Here is a 23,593-nt window from a genome sequence, read left to right on the forward strand (position 1 = left end):
TAGTAGTAGAAGATTTTAGTAGTAAGAATATCCTAGCTCTAATAATAATAGTCAAATTTCTACACTAAAGAAGTTTGTCACCTATTTTTTTTTTTTTAGAGGATTTTCTAACAAGCTAACATTTACAAAAGGTTTTTATTTCTTTATATAGGTGAAGTAAAACATTTCACCTCCTTCCAAAATCTTCTTCTATTACGAGATACGTAATATTTATTGGATTGATTATTGAGACATTAAGTCATGCATCAATAAATACAATGCATATTCAACCACCAAAGATTAAGGAGAAACACATCCCAAGAAGAAGTTAATTCATATCCTTCAAGTAATATATATATATATACACACACGAGGAAGGTTATACTTACAACCTATTTTTGTTTACAACTTTTTATAACTATATCTTAACCGTTAATTTTCGCCAATTAACGATTGTCATTTATTGCGATTAATAATTAATTAATAAATTTGATTTGCAAAAAACTTAACTGTTGATTGACGGAAATCAACGATTAAGATACGATTGTAAGAAGTTGTAAACGAAAATAGGTTCTAAGTATAACTTTCCCATATATATATATATATATATATATATATATATATATATATATATATATATTATGACATAAATCTTACATTTAACTTAGCCGTTGATTTTCGTTCATCAAATAATTATAATTTATTGAATTATATTCATTAATTAATTATTAATTTTTAATAAATCATTATAGTTAAATATATGAAAATTAATGATTAAAATTTGATGTAAGATTTATTATTTTTATAATGATATAAGAAGATTTGTCCCTATATAATATAATTATGTTAATTAAAAATTTAAAAACAATGAAGTACGGGTTACTAAATTGTAATTTACCTAAAATCTTTCAAGTTTTAGTATGTGAATCCATATAAATAAACTAAAAAATTCAATCCATATAATAAACTCCCATGTCGTTATGCATGTGTACCCTTCACCAAAGTGTCTATCATTTATGACTGGGTGCAGAACTGTGCGCCCGCAGCATGAGGCCTTTCTGCCTTTGATGTGAAATGCATTGCAGAGACACGTGCTGTACCAGAATATAAAGTTCTTGGACTAATTACTGATATTTTTCTGAGATAGTAATTAATAAAAACATACATTTTAATTCTGCACATTACAATCGGTCACTTTAGTTTGTTTGTTGGGTCAATTTAGTATTCAATGTCAATTGTCACGTTACGAAAAAGTGTTCTAGCACTAAGAGTGTTTATCAACCGATTCAAACCGATTTAAACTGCGGTAATCGAATTGAAAATAAACGAAACCAGAAAAGCTAAGAGCTCAGGGAAGAGAACAGAAAAGCTAGGAGAAGAGAGACTCTCATATTGGAACGTATTTCATTAATTACAAAAGCTGTACAATAGATCTATTTATAGATCAGTGATTGAGAGGATAATCAGTTGCCTTTGGTGCAACTGAATCCGTGAATAGTGGAGCAGTCACTAACAACTTGAACTAACAAAGTAACTGAAAGCTAAGTGCAGTAACTAAACTAAGTGCACTGTGATGAATTAGCTGATTTACAATACTGTATACTCTAATATTCCCCCCTCAAGCTCAAGGAGGATGTAGCAATGATGTGTGATCAAAAACCTTGAGCTTGTCTCTGAGTTCTCCAAATCTTGCAGCAGACAAAGGCTTGGTAAACGTATCAGCAACTTGCAGTGGACCAGGAATGTGTTGTACTATAAGGGATTTTGCCATAACTTTCTCCCTTACAAAAAAGAGATCAAGCTCCATATGTCTGGTCCTGGAATGGAGAACAGGATTGTGTGCTAGAGCAACCGTGCTTTGGTTGTCACAATAAATAACTGGAACTTTAATAGGAACCTGTAATTCCTTCAATAAGGACTGAACCCACAACATTTCAGCTGCAGCATGTGCAAGACTTCTATACTCAGCCTCAGCACTAGAACGAGCCACAAGAGTTTGCTTCTTTGCCCACCAAGAAATGGGATTAGAACCTAAGAACACACATGCACCTGATGTAGATCTTCTGTCATCCGGATCTGCACCCCAGTCAGCATCACAAAACGCCACAAGTGAGAGTGGTTGATGCTTGGAAGGAGGATGAAACAGAAGCCCATAAGAGATGGTTCCTTTGAGATATCTAAGAATCCGTTTGACAATTTTCCAATGCTCCTCTAGTGGTTGAGAGAGAAACTGACACACCTTGTTGACACTGAAAGCTATCTCAGTTCTGGTCAAAGTAGCATATTGCAAAGCTCCTACAATCGATCTGTAGAGTGAGGGATCCGAGACATAATGAGAACCATGTTTACTTAATTTGCAGCTGCTAGGCATGGGAGTAGATATACTCTTGGAATATGTCATACCAGCCTTGTGCAGAACATCTTTGATGTACTTTGACTGAGACAAAAAAAGTCTGCCATTAGAAAGTGATTTGACTTCAATGCCAAGGAAGTAATCCAAATTACCAAGTTGTTTGAGAGCAAACTTGGAGTTTAGCTGATCAGTGAGATGTTGTATGAGATCAGAGTTGCTACCAGTGATTATAATATCATCTACATAAACCAAAATGTAGATGCAATGACCATTGGATCGAATAATGAAGAGAGAAGGATCACACTTGCTAGAGACAAAGCCAAGCTGATGAAGTGCTGCTTGAAATTTCTCAAACCAAGCCCTTGGAGCTTGTTTGAGACCATATATGGCTTTATCAAGTTTGCAAACTAATGACAAGTCAGTAACCTCAAAACCAGGAGGTTGAGTCATGTAGACTTCTTCCAAGAGTTCCCCATTGAGAAATGCATTGTTAACATCTAATTGCTTTAAGGGCCAACCATTAGACAATGCTAAGGTGAGCATAACACGAACAGTAATGGGTTTAACAACTGGAGAAAATGTTTCATTGTAGTCAAAACCATGTTGTTGATGGAAACCTTTGGCAACAAGCCTAGCCTTGTATTTATTGATAGTCCCATCCGGATTTTCTTTAATGCGAAATACCCATTTGCAGCCAATGGGTTGTCTAGAGGGAGGTAGAGGGATGAGAGACCAAGTGTTGTTAGCAAGGAGAGCATTATACTCAGTGCGCATAGCTTGACACCATTCAGGAACTAGCAGTGCTTGTTTGACAGTGGTTGGCTCCATATGAGCAGTGAATAAGGAAGGAGCAGGACCTTTGGATCTTGTAAAAAAAGTGTGAGTTGGAGAGTAAGGCCTGAGGTTACGTGGAGGAACATAGTCAGATCCTGATGTGAGAGGTGGAGTGGAAGAAGAAGCTGATAAAGGAGACTCAGTGAGGGAAGGACAGAAATTAGTATGGACAGGAGTGGATAATGGAGTAGAGCCAGGACTAATGTTGATGTTGACTATACCAGGAGGTGAAAGAGACTGAGGACTCGAAGTAGCTGATGCATCTGTGATATGTAGAGTGGCTGGTCCAGGAGAAGGAAGGTGTGTAAGGGGTTGTGCTGCTGTATCTGAGATGGGAAGACTTGCTGGTCCAGGAGAGGAAATATGAGGAATAGGCTGTGTGGTACAGTGTGATGTTTGATGAGAGCAATGGGGTGCAGGAGATGAGACCCGTGATTGTTGAATAAGGGAAGCATTGGGGAAAGAGCAAAAAGAAGGAAGGATGTTGCTAGAATAAGAGGCTGAATTTGGGATAGGTGTAACAGAAGCTGAGTCTGAGGGAAACAAAGCTGAAAATGGAAATTTATTTTCATTGAAAATGACATCTTTGGATATATAGAGTTTGCCATCTGGACTAAGGCATTTGTACCCTTTGTGGTTAGAGGAGTAGCCTAGAAAGACGCACTCATGGGACCGAAAGTTAAACTTGTGCTTGTTGTATGGTCGAAGGAGGGGAAAGCAGGAGCATCCAAAAGTTCGAAGGAAATGGTAATTAGGAAGAGACTTATAAAGAGCAAATTGTGGAATTTGAAATTGTAAAGCTGATGTAGGTAGTTTGTTAACTAAGTATACAACAGTAAGAAAGGCATGGTCCCAAAATTTTAGAGGAAGAGATGCATGAGCAAGAAGAGTGAGACCCATGTCAACTATATGCCTATGTTTCCTCTCAACTAGACCATTTTGATGGTGTGTGTGAGGGCAAATTAATCGATGAGTAATGCCCATTTCAGTAAGGAACTTGGTAAAGGGGCGAAATTCACCCCCAGTCTGTTTGAACAGACTTGATGACCTGCTTAAATTGTGTAGATATTAAGGAATGAAAATTTTTGAAGACAAGTAAGGATTCAGACTTGTGTTTGAGTAGATAAATCCAAGTAAATCGTGTAGTGACATCAACAAAGGTGATGTAATACAAAAAGCCTTGAGAGGACTGAACAGGAGCTGGTCCCCACAAGTCACTGATTATAAGTTGAAAAGGTTCATTATATTCTGTAGAGGAAGGGGAAGAAGGTAACCTATGAGACTTTCCCATACAGCATGCTGAACATAATTCAGGAACATTCTTATTACTCAGTGAAATATTACAATGAGATAGAACCTTTTTCAAGGATTCAAAGTGTGGATGTCCTAATCTGGAATGCCAGATACTACAATTCACAGATGCATCAGTACAGACTGTATTACAGGACAAAGGTTTACAAACAGACTTGAATGAGTTAACAGAATTATTGGACACTGAATTACAAACTGATGGATTACAATTGAACACTGTATTAATAGAATTATTTGAAAGAGAAGGAGATCTTGAACAGGTTTGATACACAGCTGGAGTAGTAGCTTGAAGACCTTTGAATTTGTAAAGTCCATCAAGTCCAAGAGAGCCTTCAAGTAAGACCTCCTGAGACTCCTGTGATTTGACAAAACAACGAGTAGCATGGAATTCAAAATAGACATTGTTATCCTTGGCAAACTGACTAACACTCATGAGATTTTTGGTTATTTTTGGAACTAGGAGAAGATTATGTAAATTAAAAGAAGCATATGGTGGAAGTGAGGAACGAAAAGAACTGGAACCAATAGAGGTGATTGACAAACCTTGGCCATTACCAACAAAAATTTGATCTGGACCATCATATTGAGAACTCTGCATCAAACTTGCTGGATTAGAAGTCACATGATGTGAGGCTCCTGAGTCAGGATACCAGTCCAAGGCCAGCTGGTTATTCACAGTTCCAATAGGTGCACGGGAAGGGCCAACTTGTGAGAAATTGACTTGAGGTTGCACTGCTTGTGAGAAACTGCCTGGAGTTTGTACATTAGGAAAGGATCCAGGAAAAGCAGGGAAATAGTTCCAACTAGGATGAGGTGAAGCTTGCGAAACAGCTAAGTTTGCTGTTGCTGGAAAATTTGTTGGAAAGTTCACTAGAGGAGTGTGTGCTGTCATTGGAAATTGAGAAGGAGATCCTTGATTGTACCTCCACCAGCAGTTTGTGGCTTCATGACCACTCTTTCGGCATAGTTGACAAGTGACAAAGGACCTTCCAGTACTCCTGCCACCTCGATATCTACCTCTACCACCACGCCAACTACCACGAGTTGGCTGTGTGTAAGGTCTGAAAGCATTTCCTTGTTCATAAGGATTTTGTTGAACTGGTGCTTGTGGTCTGTTATGCACTTGTTCATGAACACTAGCAGTGGTAGACAGCAAAGGAGGATGATGAACCACATTTACAGAATTGAGACTTAAAGCACTGGATTGAAACTTGGTAAGCATGGCCTCTTGAGCCAGAATTTGAGATTCAAGATCATCAAAATTGCCTGAATCTCTGCCTCTGAAATATATGATGAAAGGATCGTATTCTTCAGGTAATCCTTCAAGAACTGTTCGAACAAGCTCTTTATCAGTGATTGGCTCACCTATTGCAATCAAGGTGTCACCAAGTGCCTTTACACGAGCCAGGAATTCTTCAATGCTTCTGTCACCTTTCTTGATGTTCTTGAGTTCGGAGCTAACTTGATTTGCTTTAGCTTTGGTAACTGAATCAAAATATTTGTGGATTTTGTCCCAAGCTTGATGAGACTGACGCACTCCAAGGATCTTGTTGATTATATCCTCTGAGAGAGTAGATTGAAGCCAAGTGAGAAGCATTTTATCAGTTTTCTCCCATTCAACAAATGCTGGATTAACTTGCTCAGCTGCACGATCTTCATTTGACAAGAAACGCAACGAAATATGAGGATTAATCAGAAAACGTTCTAGTTGATGAGCTATTATCGGTGGTTCAACAATTTGTTTCCATAACAGAAAGTTTTTGTTCGTCAACTTTACTGACAATTGAGTGTTGAAAAATATAGGAGATCTTGAGTCATTGGAGGTAGTAGGAGAACGAGAAGGAGATGAGGAAGCTATATCAGGATTTTGTGATGTAGCGGAAGCCATGGTGAAGCAAGAAAAATGGATCAGGGCCCCAAGATTGGAGCTCTGATACCATAAACGAAACCAGAAAAGCTAAGAGCTCAGGGAAGAGAACAGAAAAGCTAGGAGAAGAGAGACTCTCATATTGGAACGTATTTCATTAATTACAAAAGCTGTACAATAGATCTATTTATAGATCAGTGATTGAGAGGATAATCAGTTGCCTTTGGTGCAACTGAATCCGTGAATAGTGGAGCAGTCACTAACAACTTGAACTAACAAAGTAACTGAAAGCTAAGTGCAGTAACTAAACTAAGTGCACTGTGATGAATTAGCTGATTTACAATACTGTATACTCTAATAGAAAAACTGAAAATCGAATAAACCAAAAACCGAAAAATCGAAAACCGAAAAAAAGCCGCAAAATTTAATTGGATTAGATCGATTTTCAGATTGAGTGATGAAAACCGATCCAATCCAAACCGATCCAATATATTAATTCCTCTCTACCTACTTGGGTCTTTTCCCAATCATAGCCCAAAACTTTCTAAATCCAAGATCCATTAGTCCATCAATTAAACCCAAGAAAAAAATTTAGTTACATCTCATTAACAAAATTTCATTTGTGTAGAGCTTCATATTTCATTGCAAAAAAAAAAATTTATATTATCGTTTACTGATGCTTTTGTATTTAAAAAAAATAAAATTTACAAAGCCACTATATACAAAAGATATTATTTGCACAATAATCTTAAAACAATTTTTAGGATTTTCAAAAAATCAAAAACCGATCCAATCCAAACCGAAAAAAATAGGATTGGATCGGATCGGATTTGAAAAAAATTCCAAACCAAATGGATGATTGCATGATCAAACCGAAGAGATTGGATCAAATGATTTTTGCTTCCAAAACCGATCCAATCCAGATCGTGAACACCCCTACTAGCAGACATATAAGAACTATTTATGAAACAATCAAAAATCAAATGGAGTCATTCTTATTTTTAATAGGGAAAGTTATACTATTTTTTTTTATTATCTCTTATTATTATATTTTAATAGTTAATTTTCGTTAATTTAGTGGTTATAATTTATTAAAATTTAATAATTAATTAATAAATGTGACCCAGTAAATTATAATCGTTAGATTGAAGAAAATCAACAGTTAAGATTTGATAGTAAGAGATAATAAAAAAAGGTAATAAATACAACCTCTCCTTTGTAATAAGATAAAAAAACTATATTCCAATACTTTAAAGATTGTCAAAATTACAAGAAAACTCAAACTTTACTTAAACTTACACTTAACTATATATATATATATATATATATATATATATATATATATATGCAATGTTGTTAAAACATAGAGTCTACGTCGAAACGGTAGGGGTGAGCAAAAACGTAAAAACTTGAAACGTAAACGAAATGTAAGAGTCTACACTATATGATTTCAAATTATATTTAATCAAAGTTCAAAGAAATGATCTCAGTTCTAAGCTTTCAAATTTCAGCCATATACAATAGATAATAAAATAAACAAACAGAATCCATAGAGCCTTATGTGCATAATTTTTAAACGCAGAACCACATAATTTTGCATAAGTAAAATCTTCATGCGCATTCAAAAGTTAAAGGACCAAAAAAACAGAGGCCAAAAACAATCATATATTCAGAGGAATAAATAATTTTATTTTTTATATTTTTTCTATAAAATAAAAGTGGCCAGAAACAATCATATATTCAGAAACAATCATATATAATTTTTTATGATTTATCATATAAAATTAAGAGTAAATACCCTTTTTGGTCCTCAGCAAATTTCACGATGTCTGCTTTAGTCCCTAGCAAATAAAAAGGCCCATCGTGGTCCCTAAGAAATTCAAAATGGACCCATTTTAGTCCTTTTAGGGACTAATATGGATCTTTTCTGAATTTGTGAGGGACCACGATTTCAACTAAATGGGTCCATTTTGAATTTCTTAGTGACCACAATGGGCCTTTTTATTTGCTAGGGACAAAAATGAACATCATGAAATTTGCTGAGGACCAAAAAGGATATTTACTCTAAAATTAAAATGGGCTTACGTAAACTGGAAAAAATATCCATAAAATGAGGAAAAAACAAGCAAAGGAGAGAAGACTAGGAGAATCGAGATCAAAATAAAGAACAAGTGACTGGAAAAATCAAGAGACTGGAAGAAATGATCCAAAAAAAATGAGGGAAGAAGACTAGGAGAGAAACAATATCAGAATAGGAAAAAAAAAAGAATAGGAAAAAAAAAAAGATCAGAATCCTTACTTAAGTCGCCGTTGCTGCTGTCTTTTTGGTTTGTCCGAATCTGATTAAAGATCGTCGCTTGCGACTTGCGAAGGAGACTAGGAGAGAGCAGACAGAAGACCCAAACGAAGAGAGTCACCCAACCCAATACAATCGGTATGTGAAAAATAATAAGAGATATTTTATTAATAATATATTTTAAAACAAAAAAATCATTATTTTATTTTATTGGAAAAAATAGAAACAGACCCAAATTGAGAACGCACTCTATTAGGCCCAAATTTTGTTTTTTTTAAACACCGAGTCAACTCGGTAAACTCGTCGAGTCAACCGAGTTTACCGAGTTGACTCGCCGTTTCAATCGTTTCAACTCATTTTACGTTTCAGCATCCGTTTCAACACGTTTTTTTGTCAAAAAACGTAGAATCGTACATTTCAACTGTTTCGACACTACGTTTTAACAACACTGTGTATATGTATATGTATATGTATATATATGTATGTATATATATATATATATATATATCTATGTATATATACGGGTTTACATTTCTGCAGCTGCAGCACATGCAACAATCAAATACTTACCATATATATACTTGAAAGCATTAAATATGGGAAGTTATAACTATACAAAGGATGAAAGCATTAAATGTGGGGAATCATAATCATACACCTGTCGTTGTTGTACGTAAAGCGGCTGCAGAAATGATTTTACCATATATATATGTGTGTGTGCGTGGCTTATCATTTCTCAAGCTGCTTGAGATAATTTTATCTCCGGCTACTAAATCATAACCATACAAAGATGGATCAATGGTGATAAAGAAAGAGAGAGAAAAAAAGAATCATAACCATTCAAAGGTAAATCAATTAATATAAGAAAATAAATAAACAAAATAATGTAGTTATGGGGTGGCCGGAGATAAACTTATCTCAAGTTGCGAGATAAATATTTTTTTTCATATATATATATATATATATATAATCTTACAAATTATTATTTACTAAATTAAGTTAATTTCTTAACATAAAAATAAAAAGGATATAACTTCAAAAAAATAATCAAGAATATATAATTTTATCTCTATTTATTTTACTACCATAAATAAGATAGAGTAAATATAATTTTATTTATTTATTATTTTAAAATAATATTTTTCTCTTTTTATTTCATTGGTTGTGTCACGAATCAACTTTAAATCATGACTGACGCAAACTAAATCAACCTAAATACTATTTATATTGGCATGCCTATATTTACAGATAGTAACTTAAAATACACACTACTAAAAAATGCTATTTTTTTATGAAAAAATTCCGACGAAAATGGTTAAAATTTCGTCAAATATGAAATTATTGACGAAATTATTGACGAAAATGAAGTCGTCGAGTATCTCTTCATTGGTAACGATTTTTTTGACGAAATTAGCGATTGCATCAAAAAATTTTGACGGACATTATTCCTGTAGAACATTTTCGACGGAATATTTTTTGTGGAAAGTTTCGATGAAAAATGAATGAAATTCCGTCGAAAAATCTTGTAATAATTTTTTACGGAAAACAAATTCTGTCAAAAATTTTCCACGAAAAAATGAATGAATTTTTGTCAAAAAATCTTGTAATAATTTTCGACGAAAAACAAATTCCGTCGAAAATTTTCAACGAAAAATGAATGAAATTTCATCGAAAAATCCTGTAATAGTTTTTGACAAAAAACAAATTTCGTAGAAAATTTTCAACGGGAAATGAATGAAATTCCGTCGAAAACTATTCTATCAATTTTTGACGAAATTGTTTTTCCGTCAATTTTTTTTTTAATTTTTCTCTACAAAATTAATATCAATTTATGTTTTGCACCTAATAAACAAATATAATGAAAGTAAATAACATATCAAAATCAAATGATCTTAATATAATTATGGGTACAAAAGTCCCTGTTATATACTAATGAAAAGAGTCTTATAAATATAAAAGTCTTTGCCATATAATAATCGAAAGAGTTTTATATGTATAAATGTCCAAGGCATATACTAATAAAAAGGGACATACATATACAAAAGTCTCTGTCATATACTAATCAAAAGAGTCGTATATGTATAAATGTCCAGGACATATACTAATCAAAATAGACATACATATACAAAAGTCTCCGTCATATACTAATCAATAGAGTCCTATATCTATATGTGTCCAAGACATATACTAATCAAAAGGGACATACATATACAAAAGTCTCTGTCATATAGTAATCAAAACAGTCTATGTACAATAGTCCATGTCATATACATCCAACCAAGATACAAAAGTCATGCTGGTGGATAACGTGCATGATCATGGCCACCACCTAGGTCCTAAGATAGGGGCTGAGTCTCGTCGTCATCCTCAGTATCTAATAATTCCTCAGGAAGCTTTTGCATAAGCTTCTCCATTTTATCCATTCGCCTCTGCATCATATCCATGAGACTATCATGTTGCTCAACCTTTTTCTGTTGTTGTGCAACCCTCTCCTCTTGCTATGCAACCGTACCCTGCAACTGCATAATCAATGTGTACATCCTATCATGTTCCTACTGGGACACTACAAGTGGTAGCCTGTTGGAAAACTGAGATTGCTTATATGCTCCTGCCCGTGTACCTAAACTGTAGACCCGACCTTTAAAGCTAACCCCACCAGCCGCCTGCAAGATTAATTCATTATCCGAGACTGAGCTGCTAGCATTCACTCCTGGAGTGACCTGACTGTCTCTTTCTTCCCTCATTCTTGTAAAGTCATCCCAATAAAAACATAGAAAAAAATTGTTGTGTTAAAGTCAAGTGCATTAAAACTAATCAGCTTTCGAAGTTAATATAATGTTGTAAAAATCAATAATACTCACAGTTATTGCCTTTGCCCTTTCATTGAACCACCTGTCACGGTCATCTTTAGATGTGTGTGTATGCTTGAACACAGCCCAATCCACGGCGGATGGGTCCGTGACCCCATTTGCTTGTTGCGTGATATGAAACATAAAACAATAGAAACATAATACGCTATGTCTAAAAAAAAGGCTTACCATTTTAATAACTACATGCATATGCAATTATAAGTATTTTTACCAACTGCCTTGCATGCTCAGTAAATGAAATTGAACCTCCAAAATGTGAACCTCCATCAAATTTGGACATGTTTCTCTTATTTGCTTCAGACTTTTTCTTCCATTTTTCATCATTCCAATGGACTTTCAAAGCATCAAGTACTCCTTGAGTCATCCAAGAAGTATCGCCATCTTCATTTCTTATCAAATTCATGTGATTTTTAATTATATCAGTGGCTTTGGTCTTGTATGCTTTCTGAAAAAGATGCTCGACATCTGCCAAGCATTTATATTTTCTCTACAATAGTAAACATGATAAAAAGATGTATCCCCAAACGAGGTCAGAGACGAATCTCCACTAAGCTTCAGGTTTATAGAGAACTCTCTATACCCTGGGCCCAATTCCCGCATGACAGTTAGATACATAATATACGATACATCATATATCATATTGTACTGAACATATCTCATATAACATCTATGAAGTACACAATCATTCCCCAATGACCTCTCTCCAAGTAGAAATCAACGCACTTATTCCCAAGGGACTCTCAGTTACATGGAATATCTCATATCTCATTAGTGTACACCGTTATTCCCAAGGGTCTCTCATATATATGGAGTTGATGCACACCGTTTAATGGCCAAGAATCATCATACATATCACATAAAACATGTTATATCACATCATCATATACCTCTATATGAATGCATCTATATCATATATCTGCTACATATCATACAACCCGACCATAGTCCGTACACTATGGCAGAACACGAAGTACGAGCGAACCCCTTAAACATAGAGCAAACCTCTCGAAACTGTATCAATGGCCTACCCGAAATACGAGTTACCTAGCTTCCGCTGATGTAGGATCCTCAACAAGACTTCTAGGCGCACCTACAATAGGGAATCCACACAAATATCAATAAAATGGTTCAAAGCCATCGGGAAATTAACCACACACACCATTTATTGATTTCATTATTTACTTATCAATTGTTATGCCAATATTATGCCATAGACACAAGTCATAACCAATTTTCTTTTAACTTAACCATATTAAACTATGGGTGGGTGATTCTTTGCTCAGTAGATCCCTATATAATTCCACACATTTACCTAGTCTTAGGATAGTCTCAAAAGGCCTTTAGAACACTCATTACTCCTCTTAGCACCTTAAAGCCTATTTTTTCCAATTTAAAGCAGAGTGCCCATTACAAATGAGCTATAAGATTTCTCTTTGTCTAGTGCATAAACCCAAGCTTGGACACGTCTATAAATTATTTTACGCATAAAAGTGTTTTCACTTTGTGAAACAGGATCTCCAAACATATACCTCCTTTGAAAATGGCCAAAACTCATTTTAAGGCCATAGAACATTATTCTACGCATAAAAGTGTGCTCACTTTGCAAAACAGTAACTCCTAGCATATACCTCATTTGAAAATGGCCATATTCACATATAAGGTCCAAAGAAGGAACTTATTCTTTTTTTATCTAACCCAACCAAAGGTTTAAACTTCTAATCATATAGTCCTTAGACCAAGTGCTCACTAGCACAAACAACCACTCTTAAAATATACTTCCTTTATAAATGGGTAAGAGGCACATAAATGAAACCATGCCAATTTCATGATTCCAATGCTTTAGTCACATGTAATTATCATTTTTACATCACATTTCCATGCCCCTTTCGAAATGTCTAGTGTAGGTTTTCTACAAGTTCCAACTTGTTTTTCATTCATACCAGCATGCATTTTACACATACACCCATCAAAATTCAAATGATACACATCATTTTTCTCTGAAGCATTTCCTCAAACACCTTACCTACACCATTATGCCTAGGGTTTACATGTGAATTTTGCATTTTACAACCCTTATCCATTTAGGTTTTTCCAACCAAATCATCATCATCAACAACAACATCAACAATACCATCATCAATCATCAATAAATCCTACTACACATTAACTCACATCTGTTGGACAAGTGGCTTCAATACTCAAGAGGGAGGGGGGGTGAATTGAGTTTTACAAAATCTTTTCGCAAAGTACCTCCTTTGATATTTTAAAGACTATTTCTTCAATAAAGTGATTTAATAAGGAAAAATCTAAGTGTAAGAGCAAGTGTAGTGATCAACAAAGTAAGCAAGCGAATATATAAAGACAATCTAAAATGCAATTTTAATACTTAACTTAAGAGATTAAGGTTAAAGAAATTGCAAACTAGATGTATCCTAGTTCGGTCACCACCACCGTGACCTACGTCCAGGCTGAAGCCGCTCGATCGATTCTTTTCACAAACTATCAAACTTGAGGGTGCTTGACAAATCACTACAATCTTTCAAGACTTCGGGCTCTTGATGCCTTACAATTTTTCACTCCAAATTTTCTTAGGAATTTGGTGACCTTTCAAGTGTATAGGGTTCACTCCCCTAACTACTCAAGAAATCAAAGAAAGGTGTTTAACAATGGCTAAGTACTCTCAAAGTACAAATAACACAAGGTGAAGAACTGTGGTTGTTGACACTCTCGCAAGAATAAAGCTCAAAGAGAATTTATGATCAAGAAGACAAGAATAATGCAAATAGGATGAGAATTAATGAGTAATAATGATCAAGAAGTGTGTCCCATCAATGGGAACAATAGTCTCTATTTATAGAGGGCCCCATGGCCTTTTTCACACTAATTTTCGCAAACTAGCCATTTTATAGCCGTTATTTTGTCTTCTGTACAGTAGGTAATCGATTACCATTGTTGGGTAATCGATTACCAACCTGTTGAAAGGTTGGATTTCGCCCTAAAATGGTTTTCTCTTGATTCACATTAGTTTCAAATATTGTTTAAACATTTTATGAACATTGAAAACTATATTTTCATGCTAGGAATGTATTTGAATGTCAAACGATGATTTAATGCATGTATTTCAAAAAGTTCTTTAAGCTTTGTTCACGTAAGGAATCAATTACCTTTTTGAATGATCCTAAGTCCTATACTATATTACTTGGAGATTGCTTGGACTTAGAGACTTCTCTTGAAGCTTGAGTCTTGATCTTGTTTAGACTTCTTTTTGATGATTGCACCTTGAAGCTTTCTTTCCATGCTTGTTTGTTATCATCATAATCATTGAACCTTTGCATTGGTTCCACAATCTCCTCTTTTTTGATGATGACAAACTCAAATTGAGAAAATGATTAGTATAGCATGTATTTAGACAAATATAGTATTGAAACTCCCCCTTAATATATGATTGATATACAAGGTGAAAATCTAGGTGTCATGTAATTCTTCCTTTTATATTTAAATTTTATTCTCCCCCTTTTTACCTTAATATATGCTTATGATTTTCTCAATTTTGATTTTCTCAATTTACGTATCTTTCTCCCCCTTTGGCAACAAAAAAAAGGATAAGTGGATAAATAGAAAACGTAAAACAATCCATGCAAGAAGCAAGAAGGAAAACATAATAATCCATCAAAGGTCATAATAGTCCACAATCTAATCAAGCACAGTCCATAAAGCTAAAGTCCTAGAGACGCAAAATATCCATAGTAGCATAGCAAAATAGAAGCAGAAAATAAGTCCAAAAGAATAGAAAATAAAAATCAGGGACTATAAATCATCAGAGTCAGGTGGAGGCGGTGGTGGTAGAGATGGAAGAGGAGGAATGTGAAGATGATCCTCAATACGCTTCAGACGTAACTCCATATTAGCATGCCTGGAGTTTACAGAAGCAAAGCCCGATTCCAGAGTAGTGCTTAATCGATTAAGAGAAGTGAGAATGGAAGCCAAGGTATGATCTGCTGAGGAAGAGGAGTCAGCAGCCGGAGGATCATGTGGAGGATAGTCCTCAGAAATATCAGCAGGGGATGTGCCAGCTTCAGGAGTAGCAGTCGCTTTACACCATATACCATTAATTTTTTTAATTTGCATTTGGGCCAGCAAATGTAAGCCAAAGCTGTTCAGGTTATCTGACAGGATCTCACCATCATCAAAGATTTGCTGATGACGCAGAATCTCAATAATCACACTGACATAGGGAAGTGCGCCAGAGGAATTCTTAGACTTGATCATTTGAGAGCAGATGTAGTAAGGCCAATTGAAGCTGATGATATGACGTATGACCCACATAAGAAAGAGATAAAAATCAAGCACGCGAGAATAATTAGATGTCCGTGGTGATAGCATGTGAGTAACCACGTAATGCAGGATCCTGTTGTTCATAGTCAACGAAGAGACGCTAAACTTGGATTGAGTGACTATGATTCCTGGTTCCACAATTAACTGCACAAAGGTGTATTTGTCATATTCAGGAAATTCATACTCACGATACTTGTGTCCATCATAGGCAGGACCAAATATACAAGGCCATTCCTCAGGTGGTACAGAAATGGACTTGCCCTTGATGTCGGCCTTGAATGTGTCATTTGCAAAGCTCATAGTGCAGAAGAAGGCCCTAACCATATCTTTTGAATATTTGCGACTGAGGAGAGTCAACCGTAGGACCCAATCATGAGTTAGGAGATCGCAAATTTCAAAGTCCTCATCACTCAAAAATTTAATATCTAAATACTTTGGAGCAATGATCTGGCGGGGGGCATAATGTTTCTTGAATGTGGCATACTGAGCAGCCGTGGAGAAGTACTTTACATGAAGACAAGAGCCTCGGGGTCTCTTGCGAATAGGGGCAGATGATGAAGCCATAGAGTGAGATGATAGCTAAGTGAAACACTGCAAAATCAAATGGCACGAAGTCAGATTTAAACATGGCATGGTGTATGCATACCAAGAAAGCAGATATGAAATTCCCAATGAGATAGAGGTCATGCATAAACAAAAATGGATACAGATTAAGGATATCAGCATATATATAAAGGAATGAGCAAGAATTGAGCATATACAGTCAAAATGGAAATATGGCACAATGAGATATTTACAAGGAATATATGTTAGATGAAGCGATCATGAGCAGAAGCTAATAGAAGGCATGATGGCGTAAGGCAGTTGCAAGATCCAAAAACAAATAATGCATCGTTAACAATATAGATATAATCATGGGAATTTTATTCTCTTAGCAATCAGGCAGATTTAGAAATATCCAACATTAAAAAAAATGTATGTGCCAAACAGAACTGAACATTAGTGAGCGAGGGAAACCTCAAACTAGCCACTTAAACACTTCATACAATTAATCAGCAGCCACCAGGAAATGCAGTCATCGAAGGATGAAAGGGGTTTTTCCATACAGCCACAACCACAAAAAATTGATTGAAACAACCATATAAAGCCGCACAGTGCATTTTAGAAGACACATTGGAGCATAATCGAAACAGAAAGTAGAGGACACAAAAAAAATTCAAAAAGCAATTTGATGACAATCAAAGAGCATTCACAGATATTGAAAATTTCCTGGATTCTTTTTCATGGATATACCAAATCGCATACAACAAAAATAAGAACGGTTAACAAAATAAAAAAGAAAAAGTGAGAAACAAGTCGATGAAAAACCCTTGACTCATAAAGAAATTTCGAGTTGCAGCCGGTGAGAAAGAATGAAACATAGAAATTAAAGAGCCAAGAAGAAACCTGATGAGCAGCAACCAAGAATCGAAAAGGCAAGCCCTAGATTACAAAATTGAAATGGAGGAGGCCGAGAACCAATCGATTTGGGGCTCCAAAATTTTTGCTGTGAAACGCGGGGAGAGATGCCCAAGAAGTGCGTTCACCTCGATTTGAAAAGCTCTCTGGTGCAAATTGGTGGAAAGAGTGAAAAACAACGGCATTGTTTGCTGAATTTAAAAGGCTGAATATGCATGGTAATCGATTACTATGAGATGGGTAATCGATTACCCTTCTTGGTAATTGATTACCATTGTTAAGGTAATCAATTACCCAAGGGTTTTGGGCTTATTTGAGAAATGAAACAAATGGAAGAAAGAGTGAGGAGTTCCATATAACATATATACTCCTGTTTATACATGGAAAATGATTCATAACAAAACATGTAATGATTTTCAAAGGCAGAATTAGGTGGATTTAAGCATGAGAAGAAGTAAGATGATGCAATCATATGTAGGATGGATCAAAGAGACCAATTTCTCTTCTTAAGTTGTAAAATACTTCCTTTGGGAGTGGTTTGGTGAAGATGTCAGCCAATTGCTTTGAAGATTCCATAAATTCCAAGATACAATCTCCACCTTGCACATGATCTCTTATGAAATGATGCCTAATATCAATATGTTTAGTTCTTGAGTGCATTATGGGATTCTTTGAGATTTATGGCACTAGTGTTATCACACCTTATAGGGATGTGATCAAGTTCAACCCCAAAGTCCTTGAGTTGTTGTTTCATCCAAATGATTTGAGCACAACAACTTTTGGCCGCCACGTATTCGGCTTCGGCCGTGGACAAAGCCACGCTATTTTGTTTCTTGCTATGCCAAGATACTAAAGAGCAACCAAGAAAGTGACAAGTGCCATTAGTGCTCTTCCTATCCAATTTGCATCCCGCAAAATCGGAATCGGAATAGCCTATTAACTCACATGATGCACCCTTAGGGTACCATAATCCCTTTGTGAAGTGCCTACAAGATATCTCATAATTCTTTTTACGGCACTTAAGTGTGATTCCTTAGGATTAGTTTGAAATCTAGCACACATACACACACTAAACATAATATCGGGCCTACTTGCGGTTAAGTAAAGGAGTGATCCGTTCATACCTCGATATTTAATAATTTCTATGGATTTACCTCCTTCATCTTTGTCCAAAGAGCAAGATGTACCCATGGGAGTGTCAATGGCCTTGGAGTTATCCATTCCAAATTTTTTGAGTAACTCCTTGCAATATTTAGCTTGATTGATGAATATTCCATCCTTTTGTTGCTTTATTTGGAGACCAAGAAAGAAGTTGAGCTCTCCCATCATAGACATCTCAAATTCACTTTGCATAAGGTTTGCAAACTCTTCACAAAGGTGAACATTAGTGGCACCAAATATGATGTCATCAACATATATTTGTGCAAATAATAGATGATCATTTTTTTCTTTATAAAAAGAGTTGTGTCCACTTTTCCTCTTGAAAAACCTTTTTCTAAAAGAAATTTGCTTAATCTTTCATACCATGCTCTTGGAGCTTGTTTCAAACCATATAAAGCCTTTTTGAGTTTAAAAACATAGTTAGGTAAATCATGATCTTCAAAACTGGGAGGTTGATCAACATACACTTCTTCTTGAATGTATTTATTTAAAATGAACTTTTAACATCCATTTGAAAGAGTTTAAAATCCATTATACATGCAAATGCAAGTAATAATCTAATATCTTCTAATCGAGCAACGGAAGCATAAGTTTCATCATAATCAATACCTTACTCTTGATTATAACCTTTAGCAACAAGTCTAGCTTTATTTCTAGTGATTATGCCATTTTCATCAAGCTTATTCCTAAAGACCCATTTGATTCCAATTATTGGATAATCATTTGGTTTTGGCACAAGTTCCCAAACTTGATTTTTTTCAAATTGATTTAGTTCTTCTTGCATTGCCAAGAACTAATGTTCATCAGTAATTGCTTCATTTATGGTCTTAGGCTCAATTTGAGAAACAAATGCTAAGTGATTACAAATATTTCTAATTGAGTTTCTAGTAGTTACTGTAACATCCCGTTGTACGCCGGTATTGTTAACATTAATTATGATATTAAGCGCAGTTACAATCACAACCATTCATTTATAAAAATGCGAGTAAACTTTTTCCGTTTATTATGCGAGCATTTAAAACAATAAAAAGCGTAATAAATAAAAGATGTGACCGTAATTGTAAAATCTTTGTGGAATAATGATTTAAACTACTTTTATAAAGTATATTACATCTCTCAAGTCACTAAGGGGTTCCTATAAACCCACTTAGCTAAAATCTCACTTTTACGCTTTCTACCTATCCAAGTATGGTTCAGTCTTTAATTTTCTGCGCACAAACCGCATATGACAAGTCACCCATCTTTTAGTATATTATTCTAGAACTAATTACCTTTCTAGATAGCTATCACACGAGTCATAAAGTTCTCTTTTGCTCCGGATATCGCCGTTTGAAGTTGGACAAGCAAATCTGCCAGCCAACCCCAAAATGACTCCAAACAGCCTTCATTCAATCAACTATTATGGGAAATACACTAAACCGATTTCTCTCACATTTTTATACCATAAACTAGACACCTCAAGCTTCAATTTGATATATCATACACCTAATTTTACCAAGAAACCAAGAGATAATAAATTTCCCAAACTCGGTCCAGACCAGCCCCATGTGCAGGGGCCAATAGGGCAGTCTGTGTTCACGGCCTTCTACAGGCCGACTCCCAACTCATAAAAATCCCAACTTTTACCACAATATAAAGGCCATCTCAAGCTTCAAAACGGCATATGGTAAGTCCCTATCGGACCTCTGTGGTGGGAGATATGCTCTCCCAAAGTTCGCCTAAATTCTACCAATTTCTAAAAAATTCGCCAGAGTTTCCTTTGTTTTTCCAATAATCCTCAAGTTTGAAAAAGTGTTCTATGACCTCAATTTGTACCTAATAATCATTGGATGGCACTCAAGGACCAGAAATGCCTTGGTGCTCTTACAACCCTTCACAGTTTATATCCAATTTAATCATTATGTTCAATTCATGCTTACTTTCTCAAGTTAATTAATTTCAATCACAAAGTCTGATTGCATGCATTCTTTACATCATAATCATCATTCACATCCTAGAATAGGTCTATTTCCCTTTCATCATATTACATCAAGTCTTCATGTACAATTTACAATTCTTCCAAATGACATATTACAATTTACAACCATAACCTTCAATTAAAACATAATAAATACTCCAAAATAAATATGATAAATTAAGACTAAACTTAGACAAAATACATCATGAACAAAATGATAACAATACACCTAATCATATGCATTGTTCATGACCTAAGTCTAGCCTAAGCCCAATGGCCACCAAAATGCAACATAAACAGAATCCTCCAGCTCAGCCTACGGGCTTCTTGCCCGCCGCTCCAACTCCACTTCTACCTCCTGAAATAAAGCCCTCAAAGCGGGGTGAGATATACGAATATATCTCAGTAACCCAGAGCTTATGGAGAATACTCTGCCCAATGGCTCACTTCGATGCATATAAATAATACAACATAACATCTGAAAACGGGATAAAGCAAGGGATTTAGTGAAATAGGGGAGCATAGAGATACAAAATACGACAAAGCTGGAATGGTCGATGCCAAAACCACACAACGTCCAGCCTATTGGATCGGCATATAAGCCTACGAGTTTCAAACCAAGGCGTGTTCCTAGAACATCAAACTAAGGCACCCTCCATCCATATCCACCCGAGACTTCCTAGTGTGCTCCTATCCGGATCACACACCACAACCCCGGGTCAACTGGAACTCCCTCACGGAGACCTATCCAGTGGAAGTCCGTAACGCCCGAAGGCAAACAGTTTACTGGCTAAAGACACGGTACATCCTATGTACCAACACACATACAATATGCATGAACATGTTATCCTATATTATTTACATACACTTCATACCATTACAATCAACGGGCATGATGGAACACACAAGGGGATCAAACCCCAGTACCAAGAGGTTACCTGTATAATCCTCTCCCACAGCTCCAATGCAGTATATTTTCCGAGCTAAGTACACAATAGAAATGCCTACACAGAGGACATTCCCAATTAATTACCATTCATACAAACACATGCAAGTTATTAACTCTTCGAGCATGGTTTCAAATACTCACCACAATCCCCTTTGGTCCGAGACCAAGGGCAACCCACCGAGTTCATGGTTCAGGGTTCAAATCTGCGTGCGGCAACCTACATTGATCATATACGGATCATTAAAACACGAAAAATCTATCAAAATCCAAAAACGTCAAAATCCACCCCCACCAAGGGTGTGGTTCGGCCATTAGAGTGTTAATTTACAAATTATTTTTCTTTATTTTCTTTTCATTTTTCTTAAGCATCCCAAGGCTACCCCAATGTCATTTTAGGTGGCAATTTTCATTTTACACCATTCTAAATCATTTTGCCCATTTATTTCCTTCTAGGGACAACACACAATCCACCACAATTTAATATTTTTTCGTTGATTTTCAAAGTTTCCAACCATCACACAACCCTTCTAATTGCCATTTAACAACATCACACATCAACCAATTAATTTTTACAACATCCAATCCTCATTTTCTCTCACAAGGCCGAAATGCACATAAGCATATACCCAGGGATTTTCAATCCAATTCAACTACTCCACCATTCATACAATCCTATTATTAACTTATACAACTATACAACAGTCCAATTACACAATCGTAACACAATTCAAAATCACAAAGTTCATGGTATCATCCAAATTCCACTAAGTTATGATCACATTTCTCAATAAATTTTATTGCATTTAGGGGTCCAACACATCATTCTAAGACATATTTATCTAATACACATTTTTCATTTGAGCTCTCTAACTACATCAATCACACAAAATGCCTCTAGGGTTCATGAATTAAATCAACAAATTAAATCAATAAAATGAGATGAAACTTACCCAATATCAAGGCCTAAGACTCCTCCAAGACATACTAACCCATTGGAGCTCCAAACAACTCCATAAACACAAATCTCACACAAAGGGCCACAGGTTTGGGGGGGGGAGGGTTTCTCAAAATCTAGTTGGTTTCATGGCTTAAGACTACTACCAATGTGTTTGGGAGGTGATTTCCAACAAATTTCAAGACAAACTTTGTTTGATTTGGTTGAGTATTGTGTGAGTTAGAGGAGAATGAAGTTTCAAAGAAATTTGGCCATGGAGGGGGGGTGAGGGCTCGGGTTTGGAGAGAGGAAGGGAGAAGTATGATGATCATGAATAGTAAATGGCCAAGTGGCTTAAGTGATTTAAGTGAGGTGGGCCCCACCGCCACCTCACGCGATTTCAAACTAATTCGAATTTTCCTTCGATTCCACTAAACGTCCATAATTTCATAACCTATTTAAAAACTCTAATTTTTAACATTAACCATTGTCCTTTAATTACCCTTGATCAGATGAATCCAGAGTTTTTCGGTTGTTCGGAGAAAATGCAATTTTAAGCTGTTACGCGCGCCATAGGTACGCTTCCCCAAACTCACTAATTTCTGTCAATTTTCATCAGAAATCATATTTCCTAGTCCTATATACTATTTATAACTTGTATTCAAAACCTAGAGCTCAAAACTCAATCGACACGTTTTACGGTGCAACTGTACCGCAATATTTTTACCCGATAAAAACAATATTCACTGAATTTTCTGAAACTTGGCTAACCACCCAATTTTTCGTTCTGAATCCATTTCCAAGGTTATTTTTATCATTTGAGACCTCCTACTCAATTTTACCTTCCTAGGGTTGTGTGTTTGGCTAATTACCGTTTTACCCTTTCTTTGTATTTTAACCTAATTTCCAGGATTTTCACTAATCATTCCCTTTAATACTCATTTAATATAGTAATCTATGATTTAGAAATGCGAGGTGTTATATTCACCAATCCTTTTTGAAATTTTGTCCGCAAAATTAGCATCGTACCGGTCCACTGACTCGGGATATAGCTAGAGAATCTCGTCCTTCCAATCTCAAGTAGGCTCCTTAGGTGTGCATCTTTACCATTTTACTTTCATTACAAGCATAACCTCGTTTTTGTGGTATCCATCGTTCTCCAATCCTTCACAAATACTTGACAATTTCTTGATATGACCTCTTAATTCACTATATTTTCAATTTTTTTCCATAGGCTGCGGTTGCATTTTCGCTAATTGTAGGTAATAATATAACCATATTACAAATTT

The sequence above is a fragment of the Gastrolobium bilobum genome, unplaced genomic scaffold, assembly GCF_033153095.1.
Source record: "Gastrolobium bilobum isolate Gb01-03AN ecotype WA unplaced genomic scaffold, APGP_CSIRO_Gbil_v1 utg83165, whole genome shotgun sequence".
Classification (NCBI taxonomy): Eukaryota; Viridiplantae; Streptophyta; class Magnoliopsida; order Fabales; family Fabaceae; genus Gastrolobium; species Gastrolobium bilobum.